The sequence below is a fragment of the Zonotrichia albicollis genome, chromosome 12 (genome assembly GCF_047830755.1).
Source record: "Zonotrichia albicollis isolate bZonAlb1 chromosome 12, bZonAlb1.hap1, whole genome shotgun sequence".
NCBI lineage: Eukaryota > Metazoa > Chordata > Aves > Passeriformes > Passerellidae > Zonotrichia > Zonotrichia albicollis.
In genome coordinates, this window is record NC_133830.1 from 15,246,320 (window position 1) to 15,268,196 (window position 21,877).

General features: G+C 43.9%; 1 long non-coding RNA gene across 1 annotated transcript in view; it reads right to left on the bottom strand.

The window, feature by feature from the left end:
- The window catches only part of LOC102071003 (uncharacterized), a 68,082-nt gene that overhangs the window by 1,483 nt on the left and 44,722 nt on the right, over positions 1–21,877 (bottom strand). The window contains exon 2 of the long non-coding RNA XR_012582295.1: positions 1,859–1,933. This is a non-coding gene — a long non-coding RNA (uncharacterized LOC102071003). The remainder of the gene's footprint in view (positions 1–1,858; positions 1,934–21,877) is intronic.

The window sequence follows — 21,877 nt, forward strand, 5'->3', positions numbered from 1 at the left end:
ACCAGACCGGAGCAATGCTGGGGCACAGAGAGGAACCTCTCCAGTGTTCTGCTAACAAGGCATGAGCTGAGCCTCCTGCAGGTACACATGGAGCTGTTAAACAAAGAGAATAAGAGCACCAGGCTGGCAGAACTCTCCTTTGGAGAGGTCACAAAGCACTCTCCCTTCCAGCAGGTGAAATCACTGCAGGAGAAGGGGGCTCAGCTTCTGCACAAACACACCTGATCTGGTGAATGTATAAGCATCTCTTTCCATGAGCCAGATAATTGGGTCCTTGGGAAGCAAAATAACAAGAGGAAGAAAATCTCTAGAATTCAGATTTTGCTTTAAGCTGCTCACTTTTTGCCAGCAATCATTTTTTACAAGAGTAGTGACTGAGTACAAATGCAATTGTGGTTGTCCTGTCATATTTCCTTGGTCCTGCTCCTCTCCAAGGGGCATAATTTCCCAGAGATCATGGTGTCAGAGCACTAGCACCTTTTACTGCATTTCCTTTTTTCCACCTCTCCTTTCTCCCTGCACCCACTGAAATCTGTGTGAACACCTAAAAATACATATGACTTGGCAGATCTTTGCTGGGGCTCCTCTCACATCAGCAGTCTGCTTAAGGCATTGTGTCCAAAAGCTGAACATCATTATAAGTTATCCAACCAGCTGGTAAAATGTTACTTCATTTTTGTTTCCATGCACTGATTTCCCCCTTGATGTGACAGCCCAATCTCCCACTCACTCACTGTCAGCCACTGTTTTCCTTTCATGCTGACACTCAGCCATTCAGTCTTTTCGCCACACACTTTCCTCAGCACTAAGTGTACTCTTGCTGCGAGTTTGGCATGCTGGAATTGCTCAGGAAAACTTTCTTTTGTTTAAAAATAACCTAAAATATTTCTTCATTGTTTAAGGAAATCATTTCCCCTTGCAGAATGACAATGTGCTGTCTGCTATATGTGTGCTCTATATTGCAAACAAATACCTTGTGTATATTTATATTATATACATATCTATATATATCTGTATTTTATGCTTTTTTATAAATATAAAGGCAAAATCTTCAGCGACCACATGCCATCACCATGGCCTGAGCAGCCATCAGAAACCTGCACTCAGCTGTCTGCCCAAGTTGGGCTTTTTCTGGGATTCAGGCTGGCAAACCAGGAGGCACTGAAAGCCACCTTCAAATAATTGCAAGTTAAAAGAAAATCAGCATTCATAGACTGAACACAGCGTACTTGTTTGACTTGAGGTCTCAATTCTTTGCAGAAAATTGGGAATGTTTAAAGCACTGATGCTTGGATTGCCAGGGCTGACTGTTCTCTGCAGTGTGAAGTTGGCCTGATACGTTAAAGCATCACAGCCAGATTTTGGATGATGAGTTTTGTGTTAGAGACTGATGCTCCTTCCTTGAGCCTTGTACCTAAATAAAGCTTTTGAAAGGGTCTTTCTTCCTACACACCAGGAATCCCAGCCCAGCCTTTCACTGAATGTTTAAAGCTGTCCTCACTCTTTATACAAGACAAAGGGTATGGGCATCTGAAAACCAGACTCGCTTTGGCTGCTGAGTTCAATTACACACCACTGCAAAAGCACCATCACATCCTGTCTTTAAAATACCCAAAATAAAATAAGAAAACCCAACATCAACAAAACCAAACATTTTAAAGGAGGAGCAGCTGATTCCACTCCCATTGCCCACCTTGACACACCTTAAAAAGCTTCATTTTCTCAGGATAACACTGAGTCAGTTTCAGATTATTAACTCCTTTATATTCCATTTTCTAAATTTTTCTAAATTTTCTGTAGCATTCAGAAATCTTTCTTAAGAAAATAAATAAATTGATCTTTCTCTTATAATACCTACTTTAGGTGAGTTCTGATCACTCTCTGCTCCTTCAGGGGCACTTGCTGTATCTCAGTGATAACTCCTACACATCCTCTTGAAAACAGTGAAACAAAAATCAGTTCAGGTTTCCATGCATTGATTATTTCAGGTATGGCTGGGCAGTGAATGTGACTGGTTTCTAATCACAGTAAGTGTGATTAGAAGCAATGGTTTAAGTAACTGTCAGATCTGGAGAGCACCTTAATGGAAGTTGGCTACAAAACATTCTTCATTAAACAATGACCTGACCTCACAACAGCACTATTCAACATTTCTCTCTGCCACCACTGTCAAAAATTTAGGTTGTATTTGACAAATAAGGATTAATGTCTAAAAAAATTTCCCTTAATGGCTTGGGGGTTTTTTGGGTGATGGTTCTGGAATCACTTAGCACTTAAAAAACACTTGGTTAAAATTATTAAAATGAGGCAAATTTCCCTGGTACAAACATTTAGGAATTTTTAAGAAGAGGGTGCCATATATTGGACAGCTTGAATTTTGTGTGTGTGAGTGTGGGAGAATTGCATCACCCCCTATTTGCATTTCCCAAATGTGATGTGCTCAGTGCTACTCTTGTGTGACCTGAAGCTACAGGTGGTTAAGGAAGAGGAAATGGCAATAGCCAGAAAAGAGCAGAAATTCCAGTGCAACCACAGTAACCCACTCCTTGTGCCTTCCCCTTACACAGAACCAGGTGGGGATGGGCACTGGAGCCAGGCTGCCAGGACAGCCTCTGAGAGGTCTTGCAGTCTGGACCTGGTACTTAATTTAATCCAATCTGGCCTCAGCTATGTGGAATTTGGCATGGTAAAAAAAACCTGAGGTTTTATACAATTTTTTTACAAGGATATTTTTTACTGCACAGAGAGTGAACAAGAGTTCCTGTCACTGCTGCTGGCAAATGAGTCCAGCAAAGGATGTGTTTGACAGCAAAAGAGATTTCTGTAGTGGCCCTTTCAGCCTAAGGAAAATGATATTTAAGTCTAAACCAAAGAACTGAAGGTCAGATTGCAAAAGAGCTGGTATTCCTAATTGTAAACAGATTTTGGGAGAACTCCATCTGTATTGGCCAAGTACTTCTCCGTTTCTGACCACAAAACCAAACATTAAACTTTTTTTAAAAACCTCTGATGCTTTGGGCCATGCTTCAGCCTATATTAAAAAAATCTTTTTAATATTTCAAGGTTTTCTCAGTGCCAAGCTATTAAATGTGTAGACTGATTTCCTTAGAGCAAAATCCTTCCCCAAAAACCTGGACAGAATGTCAGTCAAAATAGTTAATTACTAACCCAAAAAAAAATCCCAGTAATTGACTGCATGGATTTTAATTTTATGAGATAGCCTTTTCCTTGTGAGGCTGGAGAACAATGGCTCCCTGAACACAAAAGCACTTCCCAAATCACAGCAGAGATGGTAAAAGTTGAATTTGACTTCACTTGCTCCAATAAAAATTCAGGTTATGTCCATAAAAATGAGCAAGAAGGATGTAACAAAGGGGTGACAATGACAAAAGAAGGCTCTTTTTGAGAGGAATTTGCAAAAAGCTACAGCTAAAACTACATTGGGCCTTTTAGCAGCAATGCCCTCTAGGAGGTAAACAGTTTAGCAGACTGCTAGCTACAAAAAGTCACTACAAAGCATCTCAAAAGTGGTTATTAGACAGATCTCTTGCATATTCTTTCTTCCCTGCCCAGCAGTAATTGGTCTCAAGCAGGGAACAGTGACAATGCAAGACCTCAGCACCGGGTGACAGGTATTCCCACAAAGAGCAGCAGTGCCCATTGCCAACACTTTATCTCAAGTTTCATGCCTGGATTTTTTTTCTAGAGGCCCTGCATTTATATAAGAATCACCAGAAGAGTGTTTTAAAACTATTATTAAGGCTCAGAGTTGTGGGGGAAAGCTCTGAAGGGCAGCACAGAATAAAAGCTGCATTGCCAGTCACCTCCCTTTCTCACAGACATTGTTTCACAAGGGTTTAAATGTTCCTGCCTTTGCCAGTCCATGAAGAAAACTCAGGTGCCCCTCAAAAGGTGCCTGTGGGGACCTCACCCAGAGTTTGGACCAGCTGAAGCAGAAATTAGTGGAACAGCACAAGATCTTCAGGTTTTTGCAAGTTCCAGCAACATGCAGCTTCAAAAGTGAGGGTTGTTTATCCCCTCTTGGTTATGCTCTTTGGGTCAGCATGGGGTTTGATTGTTTCCTTAACAATTTGACACACATCCCTGAGTTAAAAATAGCAAACAATGCATCCATTTTTCCTAGCAAAAACTGCACATACAGAATATATGAATTCTATGCAGTGATAGGCCAAGTTTACACACTGTTCTGTGCTGGACTATGAGTAATTTTGCCAGATTTGGGGTTTTTTTCCCTTTTACTGCAAACAAACTACTAAAACACACCCATGTTTTACACATAGGTGTCCCTTTGTATTCAGTACAGCACACCCCAAACCCGTGGATAAAAGTCTCAGCAGATACAGTGTGGCCTGCACTGAGTGAAAAGCTAAACAATTAATAAATAAACAATTATCAGTGCTGATGTGACTGATATAGAGATGCTCTCTGCACTGGACAGTTTCTCCATCTGGAATCTCACAGTAATAAAATTTATACCTATGCTACTGTCAGCAGCATGAGGCTGGCAAGTGGCAGGTTCAACTGCAGCTCAGTTAGTTCATTAGAAGAGCTGTTAATTTAAACTGAAAGGAAAATCCATTCTTTTGGCTGCCCACCAAAGGGAAGAAGCAGCAGCTCTGCTCATCAGTTCAAAAGTTCATTTGAATGATGCACAGGAGAACACTAACACAAGGAAATGCAAAGGAAACCCTGTTTACAGCTGGTTCCACAACTGGATTCCATTAGGAAAAGATTGACATGACTATTTTAAACCCCTAAAAAATTTTTAAGCAGAACATCTTGAATAGATCATTTGAAATTTTGTTCACAACTCTTCTGGCTGATGCTGCCATCCTAGTGGTGTTGCAGTCCTCTACTTGATGTCACTATTCTCCTTCATGACCAAGCTGTAGATTTTAGGTAGCAAAACAAGTAATAGTTCCCAGCTGTTGTCCACTGCAGAGAATTTAGGAAGCTCCATGTAACACTTTACCTCAGCATGCACAGCTTGGGCATGGACACTTGCTCAGGCAAGAGACTGAAGGCAGAGACTCCCCACTGATGTCTCAGAGATGTTCCCTTCTGCTCTGCCAGCATATCCAAATTAAAAATTTCCAATTTTTTGATGAAAACAGCATACTTAGAAAAAGGACAAGGAAAAATCCCTAACAAAATCCCACTGAAACATTCAGGAAAGGACACTTTTTGACCACAAGAGTTCAAAGCACCAGTATCTACCACAACCCCCAAAAGCAACTCTGTGTTCACTGTGTGTAAATTAGAAAATAGAAAAAAAATCCTTATTCATCCTCACACATACACAGAGCCTCTCAAGTGGAGGCAGAGCTCTCACAGACAGGATTTGTTCCCCAGCTCATTAGGCACATGCAGCAAAGGAGCAGAGATCCCATGGAGGAAACAGCAGAGAGTAGAGCAGGGCTACCAGAGCATGAGCTCCATGTGCCAGCCCAGAGCAGCTCAGGAAATCAGTCAGAGCTTTTCACAGAGCTGCTCCTACACACAGCTACACTTAGCTAAATTTAAGCACACATGAGCAACAGTTGAGTGCTCCAGCCTTTCTGGAGCTGGACAGAGCTTGCAGGAGGAAGAGTGAGTGACTCAATTACCCAGAGGCTGCTCTTGGCAGGGCTGAGCTTCCCTTCAGAGGGATTGGACAGGCGGGAGATGAGCAGTGAGCAAAGGAAAACAAAATGAAAGGAAATGGAGATGAAACAAGATTCTCCTATTGATTTGCACTGAAAGATGAATTGCTTGCTTATCACTGCAGTTGTAAATGAAAGCTGTGCCAAAAGGGTGTAGCTTCTATAGGAAGCCAAATTAGAGATATTTTCTTCCTTGCTTTGTGTGGAGTATGTGTATGACTTCAGAAAGTTACTGCAGCAAGAGTTGAAAAACGAATAAAACTAAATAAATATGTCTCACATTTGAGTGTATGAATACATCACACATTCAATAGACATGAGAGTGTATGACTCCAGCAGACCCAGAGCCATGCACTGCTCACACCTCAAGGCACAGCAGCATTTCCAACACCCATCAGCCAAGTTCTGACTGCTGGCAGGTGCTGAACCTTGTCCTTGCACTGAGCACCTGCCCTGGAAGCTGCCAGTGTGACCCTCAGAGGTGACCCAAGTGCACAAGACCTTAACCCTGACCTCTGAAATCATGGACAGGCTCCTCTGTGGGCTCCAAGAGGAGAGATCACATGGGGAACAAATTCTGCATCACCCACAGGGCCAGTGCCAGGGGAGGACTCCCAGCTCTCCCCCTCTGACCTGCTGCTCACTGCAGCACTGCTGCTCTGCTTGTCACTGTTCACATTGCCATAAGTGTAGCCACACACTTTGGTGATCCTGAATCTGACTCAGAACACGTTGTACCCTCACAAATGACCCAAAACTAAGTTGGCTTTGGTGCTGAGGAGCCTTCCTGTGGCTGAGAGAGAAAGCCCAGCTAATGTGGAGTGCAGGGAGTCCCATCTCCAAGAGAAAAGAAGTTTCTAACCCAGAACTAGAAGATAATGGACTTCAAAGCAGTGGGGTTTATGCATGGAAAACCTGTCACTGGTGCAGGACTGAAACCTGCTTATCTTGGCCTTTCACATGGTGTAATTTGACAGGGCCCATGGCACATCTAAAGGGAAGGAGATGGAAATGCATCTAACTGCACTGAATTTATTTACTTATTTATTTTTAAATAGTGGCAGGGCTTACTCTCTTCAGCTTGTGAGCAGCCCCTGTAGAAATGGATAGTACATGGGCACAGCAGGTGGTAGAAGGTAAAATCCTTTATGAGGTTTGCCCAGACTGGTCAGAAATATATTTGTAAGTTGAAGAAATTATTATACTCCTGAGAGTCCTTGGGTAGGGAAGGAGTTTATCATTTGCTAGCAAATGATTTTGACCTTTCTGGCAAAGGTTAGAGGACAAAGATATATTAAGTGGAGTAATTTAAGTCAAGTGTAAAGTAACTAAGAGTTACGTGGCCTTGGGGAAGAGTCTGGAGTCTCAGTTGCAGGAGATGTTTCAGCATTTGGTGGAGTTTACTACTTTAAGAGAACAAAATTATCATCATAAATTTCTGGAATGTTCCCTAGATGGGACTGTGACAGTTTAAATCTCTGAATAAAGTTTATTGCCCACATCATCTGTCACTCAGTACCCCTGCCACACCACTGTGCCAGGCTGCCAGGGTTATGTTGGCACCTCCAGTGAGGGTCAGCTCTGTAGTCACAGAGGGAGCACTTGCACTCCACTATTGAGGGGTCCCCAGGTGGCTGCATGAAGAGTGCCAGATAGAAATATTTTAACAGATTCCTTGTAATCTAAGACTTGCAGGAGCTCCTACAATGGCCTGCTGCCACCTGCATGTCCCACTGCACATGCTGCATACCAACAACAGCAAGGGTTTCTTGAAAAATTGATTTTTAACAAAAAACAGCCCCAAACCAGCCTCACTACCAACCTTCCCCAAGACCTAAGCTCCTCACTTTCCTGTGTTTCCTTCTGCTCCCACATAATTCTAGATGTATCAGGAAACATATGCAACTGGATTTCCACCTGACTTCTGTGATAGATGAGGTCTGGACAGATCAGAAGCTGTTATTACCCATAATGATCCAAAATTGGCTTCCTAATTTTATTGCTTTGTTACAGTATAAGACTACTTTCACTGAAACACACTTTACCATAATAGCAAAGATAAGAGCTTGCTGAAGCAATTCCTAAATCAATACCTCAGTTCATCACCTTAAACAGTATATCATTGCTTTCTCAAAATCTCAGATGGAAACCAAAATCCCTGTTGTGCTCAGATGCCTCAAACGTGGCTAATTCTTCATGTGCTACCCAGATTATTGCTCCTGATGTCAGATGAACATGTGTGGTCCTCTGCTCTCCCTCTGCAACCTAGTGAGAACCAGCTTATCTCGTATCAGCTTCTAGAAGAGCTCAGCAGTCTGAGATTACCCACAATGTGCTCTATTTTCTGAGATAAATTAATAATTAGGGGGGGAAATAACATGAGAGATGCAGATTACTGAAAAACAACCAGTTGGGAAGTGAGGCAAGGATAAAACACTGATATTTGAAGGCAACGCACAGAACAGCTCAATGTACAGTCCTGCTAACATGGCTTTAGAGGGTAATCTAGAAATTACTTTTTCTGGAAAAAAAACTTTTTTTCCAGACTACATCAAGGATGTGATTCAAATTAATTTCAGTTTTGGGGTTTTTTAAATCTTCATTAAAATAAGTATTTGTTAAAATCCAGACAAAACTTTTTCTTTCCAGCTACAAAAAATATTCACATGGCAATAACTCAGACTTCCTGAGACTACAGGACAAATAGGAGAAAAAGAAAAATGCTTTAATAATAGTAACAATATTTACAGTTTAAAACTACTTTTCAATCTCAGTGTTATTCATGTTCTGTCTCAGAGTGAAACTGGTGCACCACTCAGTAACTCACATTGAAGCCCAGAGCAGACCACAACCACAACTCAAATGCTGTAGATCACGCTGCCCTTAACACCATTTGTCAGTGCTCAAACAATTCTCTGTAGCCAAACATGAGCTGAAACACAAACTACATTTCATAGGATACTATCATCACTCTTTTGACAGCTCACAGACTGAAACCCCTGTTTTTTTTTCTATAACAAAGCAACTGTTCCTCAGAGCCATGTGTTGTTTCACAGTTCTAATCTAAAGAAAACTCTGAAAGAGCAAGCGGGAAAATGAAGACTTTTCAAGAACTGCAACAAGATCTTGTGATACATTTCTCAGTTCTGGGCTACTCCAACATTCAGCATTTTCTGGTGGCCTTTACTGATCCTCCATTTATCTGAAAATTCAAGACAGGTGGATATTGAAAGATTGTCCTGATGTTACCAAACCCCAAATTTTCACTTTTTTTGAAAGTATCATGAATGTGGGGGAGAAAAAAAATCCTACAGGTAGCATCTTTACTCTGTGATCTCTGCAGCAGCTACAACAATCACATCCACACCAACAGCTGCCTCTTCAACCTTCTCCCAGAAATCATGAGCCTATTGTATATATTGAGAATTTAGACTTTTTGAACTGTAGAATGGTTTGGGCTGGAAGGGACCTGAAAGACCATCTAGTTCCCCCATGGGCAGGGACCCCTTCCACTATCCCAGGTTGCTCCAAGCCTTGTCCAACCCGGCCTTGAACATTTCCAGGGATGGGGCAGCCACAGCTGCTCTGGGCACCCTGTGCCAGGGCCACAGCACCCTCACAGTAAAATACTTCTTCCCAATATCCAACCTAAACCAATTTCCTGTCCGTTTGAAGCCCTTGCCCTTGGCTGCCACGGGGAAGGGGTGATGAGGGTGGTTAGAGAGATGAGGAGCTCTCGGCAGCACGGGCATCACAGAGAAAGAGGACAGACAGAGGCTGAGATCTCTTTTTTAAAGTCAGCAGTCAGGGAGTTCAGTCACAGCACGGAAGACGGCAAAACGAACAACCTGCCAGGAATTAAAAATCCACGTTCCAGCTGGGAACATCCCTTCCTTCCCCGCAAAGCTGCAGCCCCTTTCTGAGCGCTCCTCACTTTTAAACAACCATCGGGATGCAAAATTCGCCTCCCGCTTGCTCGTACTGACCCTGAAACCGGCTGGCAATTCCCGCAGGAATTGTGGCCCTGCGGAGGAGCTGAGCTGCCCTCTCCTGGGAGCAGAGCAGGCGGCAGGGCAGCTCCCGCAGCCACAGAGGGGATGGGAATGAACAGGGATGGAGGGACCGCCCGCTTCTCCCAGCCTCAGCCCCACTAAAATCGGGTCAGCATTCTGCCTCAGCAGCACTTCTTCCACAGGCCTCAAAGAAAGGTCATTTTGCATCAATTTCTTCACAGGTTTTTCAGAGAGGAGCCTACGTGGATTGTTAGGTGAAATCAATAGGGCGAGGATTAAGTGAATGCTGCGTCAGGACAAGAGCTCACAGAGGAGTTCAACGGGGCTGACAAACCCAGCCTGGGCAGGTACCTGGTGCTGTTCATGGCAGAAGTAGGTTTGCACTTTGGAGTTCCCCAAATCTCCTGTTAATTTATGAGAAAGAAAAGGGTTCCAGACCTGTGAGTGATGAAGGGAAGGAAATCAGCCTGCAGCTGTGACCCAAAACAGAGTGAAACCCTGAGCTTGTTGGAAACAGAAAGAGTTTTCATTGCTACATGTTTTTATTACAACAGACTTGAAGCAGAGAACTTGGAGCTGTGGGACAGATTAGTGGCAATATCGTAATACAACTTTAGCAGCATCAGCCAGCCCTTCCAGGTCCCTGCTCCCCACTTGGGATACACTAGCATAGACAAAAGTGAGGAGTTAGCTCAAAAAGGCTACAGCATAAAAAAATAAGGTGGGTTTTTTTTTTTCCCTGAATATATGTGATGTTTTTTAAATGGTTATAAAAAGCTGGGATTTCCAGGAACATTTCTCCACTAAGCTGCCAACAAAAATCACAAGGTATGTGATTTCTGCAATTTAAAGAGTGGGAAATGGCAGCCAGTATGCTAATTAGGAAGAGTTCTAGGAAAAACATCTAAAGCAAAGTCCACCAGGAATAAGATGGGTATATGCTTTTAAGATTAAAAAAGTATTTAAATTGCCTACCATAGCCTCTGATGGTTTTGTTTCTTAGGGGGATTTTTTGTTTGATTTTACAAGAAAGTTACTTTTCTCTAACAACTTCTTCAGGCATTTGGGATAAAGATGATCAGGTGAGTCACTTCATGAATATCCCTGCATCCATATGGCATGTACAGGAAATCCATTAGAATTAATATTTCTTTATATGGTTATTTATTCAAGTAAGCCCTTGCCTCAAAGTGCTGGTGTTGTTCTCTTAGCATAATAATCCTGATAAATTACTCTTTTCCTCAGTGCCCCATAAGCAAAGATAGTGCTGCTATGTGAGGACCCAATACTCTGGCCCTTTGCAAAGAAAATTTTTGAGCATGTTTCCCCCAAAAACAGATCCCTCTCTACATTTTGGAACCTGCAGATGCAATTTTTAAGTGAGGAGGGGGAAAAAATGTCAGCTATCACTTGCAATTATTAAAAATTCATTTGTTTCTGACTGCTTATTACTCCCATGTATGGATGTAGTGTCATTCATTTCCTGACTAACCACAGGTGTTTCCAGTCTGCCTGGGGTCTTTGACAGGGCACCTGATGAGATATACACATAATTAGTGAGCATTCTGCATGTAACTGGATACAAGAGCCAGATCCTCACTTAGATTCAAAGTTACTCTGCTGGGTACAACTCAGCTAAGAAAATTGCTGAGGATCTCCAGTGTGACTTTCCCATTTTTGTTTGATTCCATTTGAATTAATTTCTAGGAAGAGAAATTGAGGGGAGGGGAGTTTATTGTGGTTTGTTCATAATCAGGTTTACTAAAGACTCTCAACAAATGGGCTTGGAATGGGTTTGGAAAGCTGTGAGTGAGTTGTACTCTTCACGTTTAGTTTTTGGGTATAATTTTTTTGTAAGCTGTGGGAGGGAGCCCAGTGAACATCACATTGGGAGCCTGATCTTGCCAGGACCAGCAGCTCTGCCAGACAGAGGTCACACAGGACTGAGGGACCACAGCAATTTCTGACCTTTTCATCTTTTCTTCCCTCCTTCTCCTCCCTAGCTGGCATCCCCCCTTAACTGGCCAGTACTGGACTCTAAAGGTGGGGAAGGAATAGACAGGCACAGAGCTGGCAGCAGAAGCTGGAAAGCACAAGCAGAAATGGCAGAAAAACCTGAACCCCTAAAGACTAAAAGAAAACGGGCTCTTATCCTGCCTGCCACCAGCAGATGGGATGCAGTGCTGCTCACAGCAGAGAGAGAAGGAGAACCAGAATAACAGCTACTCTCTGGACTTCAGAAAAGTAGATAAACCTGACTGTCTCCTCCTCATCTTGCCCAAACAGACTCAGTGGCCAGGAAGCCTTTCAAGGAGCAAAGCACTAGCAGCAGGTGGTGCCATCTGTCCTACTCTAATTCCTTCTTGTTCAAGCAATTTATGTCCCAGTCAGTGAGAAAGGTAAAAAAACAACAACAAAACCCCAGCCCCAACTGCCAAATAGGAAGTGGGAGAATAGGAGGCAAGGAGACAGAAGGCTAATTTTAGCTGAATAGCATGAAATGAAAATAGTGTTACTAAAAATAAAGAACAACAAAAACGTGACTACTAAATGATGCCTTCTCCCTGTGGCCTGTTCTTTTGCACCTGTGCCTGAAGACAAATGATGAGACAGAAAATCCAACCACAGCATGGTTTTACCCTGAGCTGAAATGCAAAGGCCAAGGCAGTCTGGGACAGGCTGCATCACATCAGCAATCCTGAGCATTGCTGTTATCACTGCCCAGCTGGAGTTTCCCTTGGTGCCACCCCTATGGAACACAGGCAGACACTGCACATCATCCCTCTGTCACCTGGGGCTGAGGCACAGCAGCCAGGTCTGCTCCACTGCCATCAGTGCTGCTTTAGCTCTGGGCACTGTGAGGGATTTTCCTGTCAAATCTGCCTCACATGTCACAGACTATCCTTTCCTATCCCATTTTAATATGCAACCATGTATTAAGCTCTCTGGAAAATGCTGAACAATAAACATCAGCTCTGCACTATAAGCAAGACCCTGTTGCAACCTCAGCAAAATTATCCAAGAGCTCTTTGGTTCCACAGTGCATGTAGCACTAGAGAGGCAATTTCTTCCATTTGGACTAAATCAGCTTGAAAAAACTCCTCCATGACTGGAGGAACAAGGGGATGTTGCACACAAGATTTCCAATTCTTTGCTGGCCACACCACAAACCTCCTGAGGTCTCTGATAAGGGCATGATGGTGGCAATTCTCAGGAGCCTTCATGTTTGCTGTTCCTCACTCTTCCTTCCTGACATCAATGGCAATTCTCAGCCCAAAGCAGCTCTAACACTTTCTAATGGAGCAGGAGCATAACACAGACCCTCCTCTCATCACAGGCTGGGCTGAACCCAGCAGCCCTCACTCAGTGGGGTGCTCTGCTCCCCCCATCCCCACAGGATGCTGCTCTCAGCATCTGCACTGAGACACACAGGGATGGGACTGGTGCTGCCTGTGGGGAAGCCCTGAGCACAAACACATCCCATTCTCTCTCCTTCCCCACAGGTACAGCTGTTCACAGGTCAGCAGCAAAGGAGGGGAAAAGGAGGCACCAGTCACCAGTAAGCAAGCACACCTCACCTCCAGGCACAAAAAGACGCAAATAATAAACATAAAGACATTCTCTGTTCCACCTGGATTGCAAGCACAGGAGTATGAAAGCTTCAGACCTCCTTTGAAAGAGTCCTCAAGGCAAAAAAGAAGTGACCCAACCTGAGGCTCTTCTATTCATCAGTGGTGAAGCCATGAAAAGACAACATTTGCATTTCTACTGTCATTTTGAAGTCTGTTTACTTGTAACTTTAAAAGGAAGTGAATTACCTCAAAAAGAAGGGGAAGAAAAAGAAGGATGACTGCCTGGTCTCCTCAGAACACCTCAATACCAGATAAATGTTCCTCTTACAGAAGCTAGTATTAGAGCCCTTGGATGGCATCTTTCATTCTGTGAATTGCCCAATTACTTCAGAAAGATGTTGTGGCATTGTTGAATGCTGACAGAAACTCATTGATCTGTTCCCAGGCTTACCAGTACACAAAGGATGGGAAACACTCCTGGCTCCCACTTTCTATAATGTGCCTTATTGATTCTCTGAAATACCAAACTCTGCACATATTTACAAACATGCTGCACTGCAAAGCCCCCATGCATAGAAAATGCACCTCCCAATTTATTTCCTTTTTACTGAAACATTTTGGATGAAAAATTAAATCAGCTGCAAGTAATAGCCATGGATTTTTGCTTATGTTTACTGTGCAATTTTACCCAGAGAGAGCTGAACGTGGATTTGTAGAATGCAGTGATTTTTCAGCTCTAGCAGAGGTTTAATAAACTTGTTCAGACCTGCCCTAAGAATGTTGGGCTCCATGTGGTTTATTGATCAGCTTGTCTGCCTGGGCTGCAAGGCTCTCCCTTCCCCTGCAGGCTCTGTCCACACAGGAGTCAGTGATCCCAGTGCTCCCAGACCTGCAGTGCACAACCACTGTGCTCACATACACACAGAATGTATTTGAACTTACATAAAAGCCACTTTTCCTGCAAAAGTCTGGGGTAATAGGAGTCTGGAAATCACTCAGTTGCCACAAAAAAACTTATCACCCATTTTAGGGCTCCTTCAAGCACTTTAATGCCTTACCAAGCTTATTGCACCTGACACAATGGCTGATCAGGAGCATACCAAGGTCTGGTTTTGGTCTTTTCACTAGGGCTATTTCTAGCCAGAAAGATTTTGTTCTCTGACCCGTGCCCATTCTCTTCATACTCAAACTTTTCACTGACATTACTTCAATCTAAAAGTGTGATTTTTTTTTACCAATGCATTTCTGCTCATGCTGTTTACCAGTTCCCTGCTACTGTCTCACCAGCAAGACTACTTAGGGCTGGTAAAGAACTGACTTTTCCTAAGAACTGCACTTACTTAACCATAACTCTGAAACAGAATAGCATCCTTTCATATACTAGACATAAAATAATTGTGTTTATCAAGCTTGATAAGACACTTCTCTGAAAAGCCACAGCAAGCAGATCTGACTAAGAATGCATCATTTTCCACAGCTGGCTCTGGAATAGATCAAGATTTGCCCCATAATTATTTTTATCAGATGAATAGGTATCACAGCCTTCACAGTACCCCCGTGATAGAAACTTGCCCAGTGGGCCACATTTGCTTTCATCACACCTGCAACAGACTGTAAAGAAAGTAAGATAGGAAGCAGCCACAACACCCTAATGGTTTTATTCCAGTGTTCCCATGGGCTTCCATCAGAACAAAGAGTACTCAGTAATATTGAGCAGGTGCTGCTCTCTACAGGGTAAATATCAGGATTTCTCCTGCCTTCTTCTGAGGCAGAGATGGATCCCCAGAGTGGCACATCCTCTGTAAAGCTGCTTTGGGACACACAGATCACCTGGTCTGACCCTCTGCAGAGCTCAGACATTTCTGGGTGCTGCCTCTGCACCTCCTCCTTCCAAGCACAGGGTGCTCAGGGTCTCCCCTGGGGCCATTGGCACACACAAAGGCAGCAGTGGAGGCCAGCAGCTCTCCTGAGCAGCTGAAAGGAGAAGGAAAATCAACAGCAAGTGGGAAATCACAGAAACACAGAATCATAGAATGGGCTGGGTTGGAAGGAACCTCACAGACTCACATTTTCTTCCAATTCCCTGCCATGGGCAGGGACACCTTCCACCAGGTGAGGTTGCTCCAAGCCCCATCCAACCTGGCCTTGAGCACTTCCAGGGATGGGGCAGCCACAGCTTCTTTGGCCAAGGCCCTCATCACCCTCCCAGTAAAGGATTTTTCTTTAATATCTAGTCTAAATCTGCTCTCTTTCTTCCCTGTGGTCATTCCCCCTTGTCCTGTCCCTCCATGCTCTTGAAATGAACTATCTTCAAGGATTTGCTGAACAGAAACAGGACAGAGGGGTAAAGGGGAGAAAACCAGCCCAAATCCTTCAGAGCACCTTTTCCCTGCACACATCAGGGGGCACTGATTTGTTCCCCAGTGGCCCAAGAAGCAAGCACTTACCCCCTGCATCTGTTTCTAAACTAGAAGAAACAGGTTAATGTGCAACTGATTCATAAGCCATGTGCTGGCCCCCCTCCCCAGGGACACATTTCACCCTGGAGCTTAATTAAACTCTCCTCCTTAGGCAAACAGTATATTCTTAAGAGATTCTAAGGACAATTTGTTATTCCCAGTTGATTTTCTTCCATTATTGTATGTAGTCATTTCTTATTTATATCACACCTTTTGTGTATTCCATAAGCAAACCTAAGCACCACACCATTAGCATACTGTAGCTGCACAGGCTCTCCAAAAATTTACAGTCCCAGCCTAACCCTGCTTAAGTGCAGAAAATAAAGATCAATTTTTCCACATCTGAACCAGACTGGATTTAATTCCATCCAACACATTCAAATGACAGCTTGGGAAACACAAGATTCTGTAAGGTCCTGAGCTGAATTACAACCAGTATTAAGGCAGTGGACTGGAGATGTCAATTGTGGAATATCCCCCTAATGTTTATTAACTTCTCTGTCAATGAGAATCACTGCTCTGACAACAGACTGGCTGGTGAAAAATCATTGTCCATCTGTTCCCAGCTCACATCCCAGGGTAAAGGACTGGCTTTCTTTGCTGAAGTGTAAAAAGTCATTTGAGTTTGAAAAGCACTAGAAATGCCTCTGCTATCACATGCAGCGAGCCACGAAGTTCAAACTGTTTTACAGGGGCACTGTCACAGCATATCAGGAGAAATTAGCCATTTAAGGACTTCACAATCTCCCACTTTGGAGCCCAGGCTGAGGCTGCCACAGGCACAGCTGGAGCTGAACGAAGCTCAACTCCTTTCAGTGTTGTGTCACCGTGCCAGGCACTGCTGCAGCCTCTCTGAAACACTCACCAGACCCCAAACCACCTCCAGAACCCTGCTCCAGCCCAAGACATGTGCTTTTGCCTGCCAGCAGGGTAAGAAAACCCTGTTTCAGCATCCCCACTGTGCAAAACCACTCAGCACCAGAAATGAGTCATTAAGGATTCCAACTTCTGATGCTTGTATCACCATGTAAATGGTAAATGGATGAGTAAACCAACATCCTCCTGACAAAAATCACTACTGAGAAGCCTGTTACACTCAGCCTAAATAAGTGACTGGGTGTAGAGTTTAGAAGATCAATAAATTAGCTGTATGCTGCACTCCTTACATACATTCAGGTCCCAGAACCAGGCAGGTTGCATCAGGTGCACTGACATGACAATACTAATTAGATAACAAAATGACCAAGTAAAGCAAATGATGTCTAGATAAAAAAATACAGTGGATGTTGAAGGTTTTCTCTGTGGGGAGAATACAGCACACTATTCTGGAGAGAAGTAAGGAATGACTTACCTAATTGAAACTACAGGGGTGTAGAGGGAAGGGGGCAGGAAAGACAGACGGTAATTCTGTGAGCTGGAAGGGGGCCAGGATGCTGGAGTTAGCAGCTACACACTTTCAAAAGCATCATGAGATCTTATGCGATTACAAACCATCAAGAACCTGGTTCTAAATTCTTACCCAAGCTACATTTGGCAGCAGAGCAAGGCAGCAGTGTAAGACTGCATCAATTTGGGTGAAGGACAGAAGTCACCCATACCCCCACATCCCTGGCCTTTACTTCAACTTCTTTTGGATGTTTCTCCTCTAGCCCTAGCAAGGCCTTGGGGAGAGAGTCCCTGGTGAGATGTCACATCCCTGGAGCTGTAAACCCCTTGGCAAACACCCCCTAGAGCAGGAGCTGCTGCAAACAGCTGCAGGAGGGTTCAGGAGCACTGCCTGGGCAGCCAGAGCAGGGCTGCAGAGGGTACAAGAGCACTCACCTCTGATGCTGGTATCCCACCAAATTCCCACATTTCCAGGTGCCCTTGTGCAGTCCTCTCTGAACAATGTATAGATGTTCCTTGGATCCCAACAGCAGCATCATGGCAGCAAACAAGCAAAAATTCTCTCTCCCAAACCTTAAAAAGCCAAATCCCATTTCATCAGATCTAGCACAGCTGTAAGGATTTTGCTGATTACAGAATGCAGATTGTGCTGCCCCCAAAGTATGGTGCTTGTTTCTGCTTGTCATGCTCCTACTACACATTCCCCCAAGTTCTGTTTGGAAAGGACAAGGCTCTTGCTTAAACTTACAGCATTTATTGTGAGTAGCCAGGATACCATTACTGTTGAAATTGCAAGAGACTATCACAAGAGTTAAAATGAAATGCCAATATCACAATTTGCTATTTACAACATAGTGCATGGGATCTGCAGACATGATGTAGAAGTAGCATAGCAGTTTAAGTGCATTAGATGTGCCATAGGCATTTAAATTGCTGCTGATATTTTTAAAGGGTCATAGCAAATATCATGCCCCTTAATTGGGAACAATTGCAGCACGTTTGCAGGATCCTCAGAGAATATCTAGATCCACAGGCCCAGCTAACAAGGGCTGCAGGGATGAAGCAGAGAACACCTAGCTCAGCAGAGAGCCTTCCCATTGCATCCCAGGATGTGCAGGATACACATTTATCAGTAACCAAGAGAGTTGCAGGCCTAGATTTCAAAACACAGCAACTGCTTGAGGTCCCTGTCTCATAGCATTTGAGTTGATGTGTGTTTCCCCCAGAACAAACCATGAGCTCTCAGTGTTTACTGGAATGTGCATGTTGTTCTCCTGAACACACTGCTGGAGTGGTGGGGGTTTTAAGTGTGTGCTTCCTCAATCATTAGGTATTTCCATATTTGTTTCCCTTTCTGCTTCAAAAGCAATTCTCCCTTATCTCATAAGATCAGATCCACTTTAGAACAATTAAGATTAAAATTAAAAAGCTCTTTTTATCTACAGTTTCACTATTCTAAGCTTAAAACTTCCCTGCAACTACTCCTTCATATTTCTTTCCAAACTTCGGCTTCATGAATCATCCAGAAAAATCATTTTATAATGTTATCAGTACAGAAACATCAAAGCTGCCGCAGAAAAGGTTGTTTGGGTACCCCCAAAGCCCAGTGGTTTGAAGCACAACAGGGCACAATCTCATCCAGGCTGGGTCAGGAGATTGGTTTTGGCACTCTCAGCACCTGAGGCACCAACAGGGACCAAGGTGCACCTGGACAAGCAAATGGCCCCAAAAGGACCAGTGAGCCCCATCAAGGAAAAGGCTCCAAATCCTACCCTGAGGGATGCACATTTTGCAGTGTTTTGTGTCCTGGTGTAGAATCAGTGATACTTCATTTGGAAAACCACATTCCAGCTTAGGAGGTGGTAGAACAAGCCAAGATTTCAAGGCATTGCAGAGGATTTCCTTTGAAGAATGGATACAAGATCTGTTACTCAGCACTTCAGGAAGTATTTGACCTTGAAAGTGCTGTTGAGAATGACAATATCCAGGGCAATTCAAATTCTAGGATGTTTTTGGCCACAGACAATATTAAGGAGGGGGGAAAAAGTAAATTGAAAGACAAGCACAATCTCTTAATAATAATTTTCTTATCTCTTCTCCATAAATTCTTGCTCTCAGGGTTTTAACGTTTTGGTCATCTTTAAAATCACATCAGGCACCAACCTGCTACACAAGTAACAAACCTCAAGGCAGTTATTATTCAACACTGGACTTAAAATTAATGTAGCAATTTTTAGGTACCCCCAAGCAAAACAAAACCACATTTCCTAAAACTTCCAGCTTCAAAAAAAAAAAAATCAACAAATATGCCTGTCTTCTTTAGGAAGAAGCAGAAAGGCAGCAGATAAGTTGAATTCTGAGAAAAAATAAAGAAATCGATGTACAGGTGATGACTTCTTGTAGTGTTTCTCCTTGGCTGCAGCACTTTTCACTTTCCTGCCTTTCACAGAAGCAATGACATCTCCAGCAAGGGCAGCAGCCAGAAAGGATAGGAATGCACACGACCATCCAAAAATACAAGTAATTAAACCATGGAATATCTTGAGCTGGAAGGGACTCACAGGGATCACCAAAGTCCAGCTCCTGGGCCTGCATGAGACACCCCAAAATCCCCCCATGTGCCTGAGAGTGTGGTCCAGACACTTCCTGAGCTCTGTAGGTTTGGGGCTGTGCCCATTCCCTGGTTCAGTGCTCCACCATTCCTGCAGGAAGAGCCTTTCCCTAACTTAGGGACAGCTGCCCCTGCAGCGTTCAGCAGAGGCTGCTGGGTTTTATCCAAGGCGAGGGAAGAAACAAAGTGCACAATACACAAATAAACAAGAGAGAGAGGAAGAATGAGAGGAGAGGGCCAGCCCTGTCCTCAGCAGATGCTGCTCAAGAAGGGGTTATTAATACTCTTTTGCCCTGAAAATTGACACAATTTTCATTCCTTCTCTCAAGACATTACATTCTACTTTTAAGGTTCTTTTCATGATCTGGCACAGCAATGAGTTGAACACACTCTCATAGGGGCTGACTGCCATCCTGGAAGGCTGGGGATGGCCAGGGAAGTGAGGGGCACTACGAGTGACACCAGCACAGCATTAAAAGCCAGAGAGACACCAGACCCCCTGGCCCACCTGTGTTTGCTGCTGCACAGACAGCTGGATTTCCAGGGATTAATAGGTGTGCAATACAGAAAATTTTGCACTTCCCCAAAGACCCAAAATTCTTTTTTTAAAAAAATCTATCATAGCCAAAGTTGCTCTGAGAGCAAACCAGCATTTACTAGAAAGAAATCTTCATTACAAGAGTGAGTTGAGAGATAGAAGAGACACCTGAGCTTTGTTCCTCCTTCCACCCAAGAGGAAATTCCTCTACATACAAATCCCCCTCCCAACAGGAATGCTCTGGGGAACAGTATCTTACCTAGCACAGAGGTGCCTGCTTGAGCCGTCCCTAAAGGAGGCACAGCTCCCCAAAAACCCCTCAGATGACAAAATGTGTCCTGTCTGTCACACTAATCATAGAGAAGGCGGCACAAGGACCACAAGGCTCAGCAGATGCCAGTGTGTAGCTGACACGAATGGAAGACAATCTTGTGGAAAAAGCCCTCCCTGGGTTGCCTATTTAAGTGGCTGCTTGGATTCAAATTTCTCTGAGAGCAGCCTGAGCTCAGAGGCAGCTCTGCCAGAGAGACAGATTGGCTGGAGAGGAGGCAGACACACAACCCAGGTACCAGGAGCAGGAGCCATGGGCTTGCTGCTGGCTCTCAGCTCCCAGGCAGGAACATTGTCCTTGCTGGCTCCTCTGCACGGCGCTACATGCCTTTCACTGTGCCAACACACAGGGACATCTCATTCTGAAATTCGGCAGCATCTGCTGCTTCAGTGGCCAAGTTTCTGCCTCAGCAAAACTTGGACTGGATTTTAGCTCAGAGGCAAGACAGGTGATAACACCATGGAGTCTCCATCCTCCTCCCTATGCTGGCTTTTCACAAGGATGCCCAGGGGCTAACACCTAATTCTGTAGGTGTGGAAAAGCTGTGCAGCTTTCTGTGTGCTCCACAGGCACTAGAGATGATGCACTGCTTGTCTTCAGGGAATAACTGAGTGTGTGTGAGGAGAGCCAAGGTCAGCAGACAGGGAAAAGAGGGAATGTCAGAAATAAACCTTAGGCACCCTAGAGATCCATAAAAAGTGGGAAAGCTTTGTGTGGGAGAATGCACCATGATCTGTTGTTGCATTCACTCTATGCACACTGAGGATGAAGGAAAATCCAAATACAGCAGCTCTTCTCCACCAAGTTTTAGGGGGAAAAAGGGGATAAAACAGGGTCCAGAGACAATCAAGAACTCTAGCAGGCAGAGAAGTAAAAGCAGCAGGAACCTTGTGCTACAATGCCACAAAGAGGTGTGAGTCACTGGGTTGGAGGAGCACACAAAAACAGTCTTGGAAAAAGTTTTATCCAGCTACATAAGTTTACTAGGCTTTGAAGAAATTTGGACCATCCTTAAATCAAGCAGAGGTTATTGAGAGAAAAGGGCCTGTGGGCACCAAGCTACTTAGCTTATTTTAATGCTTTAGCTTAGCAAAGTCAGCAGCCAGGCTGAGGGCAGCAGTCATGGTGTGAACACAAAGCAGAGGCACTGAGAACTGCTTTCCAGGCAGTAGAGCCTTCAAGATGTTAACAAAAATTGTGCCTGCCAAAAATACAAGTGTCATCTAGGGAATTCTTCAATTACTTTCTTTACTCACAGTGCCTATATTCACAGTGAAAAAAAATCACTGGAGTGGGAAGGGCCT